Raw genomic sequence first — 6,366 nt, 5'->3', positions numbered from 1 at the left:
CGGTTCTTGGGAAGCAGACAGACCGCCTGTGCCCGGCGGCCCGGGGCTGATTCCAGGGCCCTCGAGGGCCGCGTCCCGCAGTGACCCAGAGGCCGCCTCCGAACCTGCGGTCCGGCAGAGCTGCTTTTTGTTACACGTTTGGAAACAAAAAATTAAAAATCCCCGAAAGTGACATCGAAGCGATTTTCCAAAGATAAAATGCTCCTTCGGTCATCTGAGTGTGTCCTTTTGATCGTGTTATTTTGTAAGATCAGCTCCGACTCCCTTGGTTATGTCATGTTTGGGAGCTCAGGCCAAGGAATCTAAAAATATATATTGAATTATTTTTTTTAAGAAATGGTCTGATTCCCATAAACATTTTAAATCCTCGGTTTTCTTCGTTTCAAATATAAATATTAGATTTTTGAAATCGGAAATAATACTTCTCAAGTTTAAAATCTGGCCAACTCTTTTTTTAAAAATATACTGTATACTTTTTAAAAATTCTATGGTAGCTACACAATTGAAATTATACAAAAAAGACTTTTAAAAATCTACCATTTTCATAGAGAGGGGAAGTCCTGGATGTTTGTATCAATACCTAAACACTATGGAATACGCAATCACACATAGTTATGTCCAGAGCAAATAAATCAGTGATCATTTTTAAGAAGGTCATAAATAAAAGGCGATGCCCGTGCTTAGGGTCTCGGAGCAATTTGAAAACGGCTCCACTTCCAGTTAAATTTGTCCTTTTTACTGCAACTTTTGCCTTCCCTTTGAAAGGACGACAAAAAGATTTCACGCACAACTTGACCTGAACAAAAGGACCTCACGCCGGTTCATCTTTCGTGGGGTGACACCGGGGGAGAGGAAAACTTTATTCCCAGCACACTCGAGCTGTGTTTTCCAAAATCCATGGTCAAAAGAAAGTGGATGGCAGAGCCACAGAGGCTACAGGGATGGGAACTGGACGTCCTGGGAAAGGAACGGGAAGCCCATTCAGAGCAAAGCCATCCCTGCTCTTCGGCTACCAAGTAGCTTTGTTCCAGTGCCACGTTATTTTCGAGAAAAAGTCGTTCTTGAAAAGGCGTTCTTGTGAGAACACCCAGAAGACGCCCTCTGATCTTCACAGGTTCGAATCCTCACATTCCCCTTCGCTTCTTTGAATTCGATTTTCCCGGACAGAGTGACATTATGTCTCTCACGGCTTCCACAGTGATAGCAGCCACGAAAACAGAACCGAAGTGGGGAGGAGGGCAGATAAGGTTCTGTGATGGGCCCCGAATTCTGGCCGCAGTCCCAAAACCCAGCCCCCCAGGACAGTGACCTCCTGCGGGGATCAGAGGCCCCAACACCCACTCCTGCCCAAAATCCTCCCTCGAGGTGGCCAGGAACGCCAGAGAGGGCAGGGATGCGTGCATGCATGCGTGTGTGCGTGTGTGCGTGTGCGTGTGTGCAAGTCCCTGAGGACACAAAACTCCAACAGTTCTCTATCTATAGGAGTGGAGGGGGGTGGTGTTGATCAAGGTGGGTGACCTAGTCCCTGGCTTTCTTCAAAACTAGGCAGGTGGATGTGCCAGCAGAGTATCTCTGCAGTGCTCCGTGTTCTGGATGCCTCTCTGGACTCCAGCCCCTGAAGCAGGTGTCAACGCTCTTTGGGGTGGGGGTCTTCTCCTCCCTCCCTCAAGACTGACCATCCCACGCCGGGTGGGCTACTGAGGCTGTGGTAGGGCTTGCCCCCAGCCCAGCCACCCCTGCTGCCCCACTCCCCACTTTTGAATCTAGGCACTAGGCTTGGGGCTCTAGAGGGAAGGCTCTCCCCCCCCCTGCCACCAAGAGGCCAGCTGAGGGTGAAAAGAACACTAACCAACTCCAACTCTCCCCCCACCCCGGCGCAAAGTGTTCTTTGTCCGCCAAAAAGTTAAGGGCGGTCAGTCCCTTGCCAGCTCTGCCAACTAACCTGGCATTTTCGATTTTTAACAACATTCACATGGAGGAAGGACTACTTCCGTCTCATCACCTGGACAACTTATTTTTTTTTAAAAAAAAAAAACAACTTTCCTAGATTCAACCGAAATCTAAATGTGTCAATGAGTTTCTGAGCTGAGAGGCTGAAGGGAGTTCGTGGAGCTTTGGTTTTAGTTTTCCTCTCCCAGTGCTCAGCTAGCCCTAGCTTTCCAGCAGAGGACAATTGAAGCTAATGGAGATATCAAACAGAGCCAGAATTCCGCAGGCTCCCTTTTCACCACCAGCACCCACTGTCCATCTGCAAGTGTAAACACAGAGACCTGCGGTGTCTTCATCACCAGGGGCCCCGGAAAAGGGGAAGACAATTCTGTTCCGTTAAAAGGCACCCTCTATTATCACTTATTATTTGTGTATAGCAACATAAGAATTTCTTCCTCCTCTTGGAATTCCCCCACAATATTTAAACAGCATTTGTCGTCCGATTCGTACAAACGCTTGAGGCCTTTCTGGAAACCCATTTCCATTCAAAGGCTAGAAAATTGCTCTCCTTCCTTTAAAAAGGTGGTGGGGGGTGGGGGGAGGCGCAGCAGCGGCAGCTACAACGGACAACAAAAACAGAAACTTTCTCCTGCATAATCCTGGCTCACGAAATGACAAAGAAAAGATATTGACTTACCCCTGAACGGATGATGTGTTTGATAAGGGGGGGAACTTTTTTGAAGATTTCTGTTCGGGAGCTGCACAGACAGCTGCAATTCATGGGCGATGCTGATTGCCAGAAACGCTATAGATTGGCATGGGGTCTGCAGCTCACAGATCCTGATCAATACCCCTACACTCACACGCCAGATGGTTTGGGGAAGGACAAAAATAAAATAGTCCAAATCAACCCACCATTATGTCTTTTTGTCGTGCTCAGATAAACCTAGTTGTAGCACAAATGTGCTCTGCTCAACACAAAACCTTCTCCAGCATTTTGAACATGTGGGTGGGAATCAGCAGCCCTTGTCTTTCCGGGATTTGGGTTGCGGTTACTGTTGTTTGGTGAAAACAAAGCTGTAGGGCCCCTTATCCAGACTGGGTTTACTTGTGGGCTGTTTATTTTTGTGTGTGTGAATAATTTATAGGGTCTCTGTTTTAATTGAATGTCCACTGCTTTCTCCCTCTTAGAGCCTAAAAACAATTTAATGTGAAAACACATAGGAAAAGTAAAAAATTCCAGTAAAAATGTCCAGTCTTTTTCTGCAATTGCTAGCTCAAGTTCAGATTTTTTTCCCCCTTTATAGTACAATAGGTTTTACATTTGTCTTCAAAGCTGCATTTTATGTAAAGGCTTCTTTTGACCCATTTAAGTGTTTGATCTTAAAGAAAATCAGACCTGTGGATGTGGCACACCAAGAAATGGATGTCCTGCCCCTGATAAAATGGCTAGTGCAACTGTTTGTCCAGATTCTACTAGTCATGAACTAGCTCTCCTGCTACCACATTGCTGTATAGTCTATTTGCGAATCAAATGCCGAGGGGAAGGGGGGAAAGGCATGTAACTTCAAATTAAAAGAAAAAAGTCTGAGTCGAAGAACTTGTGAAGCCTAGTGTTTATGTCCTAAACAAGGGGCAGTTAGAAAGCTTTTTTATTTTCTTAAAGAACAATAGAAAAAGAAACATCAAAGATATGTTAAAACATATTTGAAAACCTTATTAGTACTGATGTTCTTAAAATTATCTTCAAGTAGGAAATAAATATTTTTCCTTTTTTTTTTTTTTAGAAAGAAAGGGAAAAGGGCACGCAAACCTAATTCAGTAGAAAATTAGGAGGTTGACTAAACATATCCATTAATTTTCCTTTTAAGTGGGTTTTGGTTTGAAATATAAAACCTCAAACCACCATTAGAAAAACAACGTGAAAAATCTGCTTTAATCTACCCCAATGAAATTATACACAAAGAAGCCAATACTATTTCATGATTTCCCTGAGATCGCCAATATTGATCGAGCGAAGGGGGAGCTACGGTGGGAGAGAGGGAGGAGAAAGGGAGGAGGGAGGGAGGGAGCTAGGCAGCGAGAATATGCAACTCACCTTTCAACTCCCCAGTACTTGACTGCTCCCAGGCACACCGAAATGCAATTCCTAGGATATTTATCTTGATAGCCTGGTAAATGAGTTTTATCATTTTGAAAAATTATTGAAATGGCAATTTGTATATTTAGTTTTCTGTATAGAGGCACTGCCTATCAATGCCCAAGCCTGGGGTCACTGCTCTTTGAGGCTGAAGCCAGGGCAGAGGAAGCTGCTTCAGCCAGGGCATGCCAGATAGACTCCTTCCCCCACCTTGCACTTTTATTGCCTTTTGTTCAATTCAGTGTATTTTTCTAATAATAACTGTTTCAAATTATTCAAAGTGTCCAGCTGCCCTATATAAGGTGGGGTGTGGGGAGAGAGACAGTAGGAGAGGGTGAGAGGGAGAGAAAAGGCAGAGAAACAGAAAACTGAATTATTTCACCGGTCTGTTTTGTGACATTACAGAGGTGAGCATCCAGAAAAATGTGTCTACAGTCCACTTTCCTACCCAGGCTTTGATATTACAGAGAAGCAGCTATTTGAAATAATAATTGGTAAGGTATTGTCCGGAGCTCAATAGTAGACCTGTGAGTAACATCACTGTACATTTCATGTGACAGGATGGTGTGGGATGGGGTGGGCTTGGGAGGCTCTATAGCTAGAAGAGAGGAGAGCAGCCCTAAAAGGTCAGGGAGTCGAAGAACTATTTTCAACCCTTTCTCAAGCTCCTGGAAGGCACATACAGTATTCCAGACTGTGTCCTTGTTTTCCTAGCAAGTTTTCTCTAACAGCTGGAAGTGGTTGGAGGGGGCTGTCTTAAGGAGACCCCCTGCTCTTCTTTTTGACAGCTGATCAAAAGAAAATAGGTCACGCTTCTCAAACTTATGTCCACCCTGTCCTTAATTACTGTCTCTTTAAACAAAGGCAACATCTGCGCAACCTCAGCTAGCTTGAATCTTCAGGAGGCAAACAGCCGCAACCTGCTTTGGAAGAAACTGCTACTTTTAAGGCTTTCAGTGTCCGGTGGCTCTGTCTTCAACCACCTCTCTCCATGCCCCCACCCAGGCTGCAGAAACCTCCACCTTCTCTCGACCCCACTCCGGGGTTACTGAATAACGGAAATTCTAGGTAAAAGAAGGTGTACTTTTTAAAGCTGCGGCTTGAGAGCGTTCTAGAACTTGCCGGGGCTCTTCTGGTCTTTTCAGAAACAAGGTTTGGATATGCCAATGTCTGCCAAGGCTTCCTGGCATCTACCACAGCCCTAATCCGGGGTGTTCCTCTCCCGGGATTCGAGAGGTGTGTGCGCGCGCGCGTGTGTGTGTTTGGTTGGGGAAAGATCCACGGGTGTCGTCCCAGACGGTTTACATACTCCCTGCCCCTGGAGAAGTTTGCTCACTTTAGGCAGCGGCAACAATCTTGCCGCAACACCCACCCCCCACCCTCTTCCACCCCCACACCACCACCGCCAATTCTTAAATTAACAAATCTCTAATGAGGCAAGCATTTGGTCACATTGAAACCGAAGCTCTTGGAGTTCTAGCTTTGTTTTGCAATCTAGCAGGGCCCTTCTGAAACCTCATAACAGGGAGATTTATGGGCTCGCCAGATAATTAAATGATATTATTGTGTTAACTTTGCATGCACGACCACGGGCCGAGCCGCCTGTGGGCTTGCTGCGTCCGCCTGCCGCAGCTCTCAGGCGGCGAGGGCGCAGGAGTTCCTCTCGGGCGGTGGACGGAGCACGCCCCAGTCTCGGGAATTTGCCCTGCATTAGAATACCTCGGCGCCTGCATTTTAAAATGCTAAAAACTACTGGCTCCCAGCTAGGGACGCTTGGGAAGTGGCTTGCTGAGACCTGTGTTTGTTTTTACACCAGCAAGTAGCGGAGTCCTCTCCTCCCAGCTTTCGAGCCTCGAAAAAAAGCTCTGGGGTGAAGCGAAGGAAACTAAAAGCAAGGCCCTTTTCCCTCAGATCGCAGCTTTTGGTGGGGGCGGGGGGGGAAGGGGGGAGACACAGCGCGACATCTTTAACATCATTTCTGCTCCCCGCTCGCACTCTTGCCTCTCTCTTCCTCTTCTACCCCTTCTTCCCCTCCCTCCCTCTCTTTGACGTTTGATTCCAGTGGCAGAGGAGAAAAAAAAGACAGAGCCGTCAGCTTTTGCTGTGCAGAAGCTTTTTATTTTGATGTAGTCCCATTTGTTCATTTTCTCTTTAGTTTCAAGTGTCCTAGGAGCTGTATCAGTGAAGAAATTGCTTTGGCATATGTCTGAGATTGTGCTGCCTGTGGATTCCTCTAGTATTTTTATGGTTTCCCATCTTATGTTTAAGTCCTTTATCCATTTTGAGTTTATTTTTGT

This window comes from Myotis davidii, unplaced genomic scaffold (genome assembly GCF_000327345.1).
Source record: "Myotis davidii unplaced genomic scaffold, ASM32734v1 scaffold38, whole genome shotgun sequence".
NCBI classification, from domain to species: Eukaryota; Metazoa; Chordata; class Mammalia; order Chiroptera; family Vespertilionidae; genus Myotis; species Myotis davidii.
Note: the sequence above shows the minus strand (reverse complement) of the source record.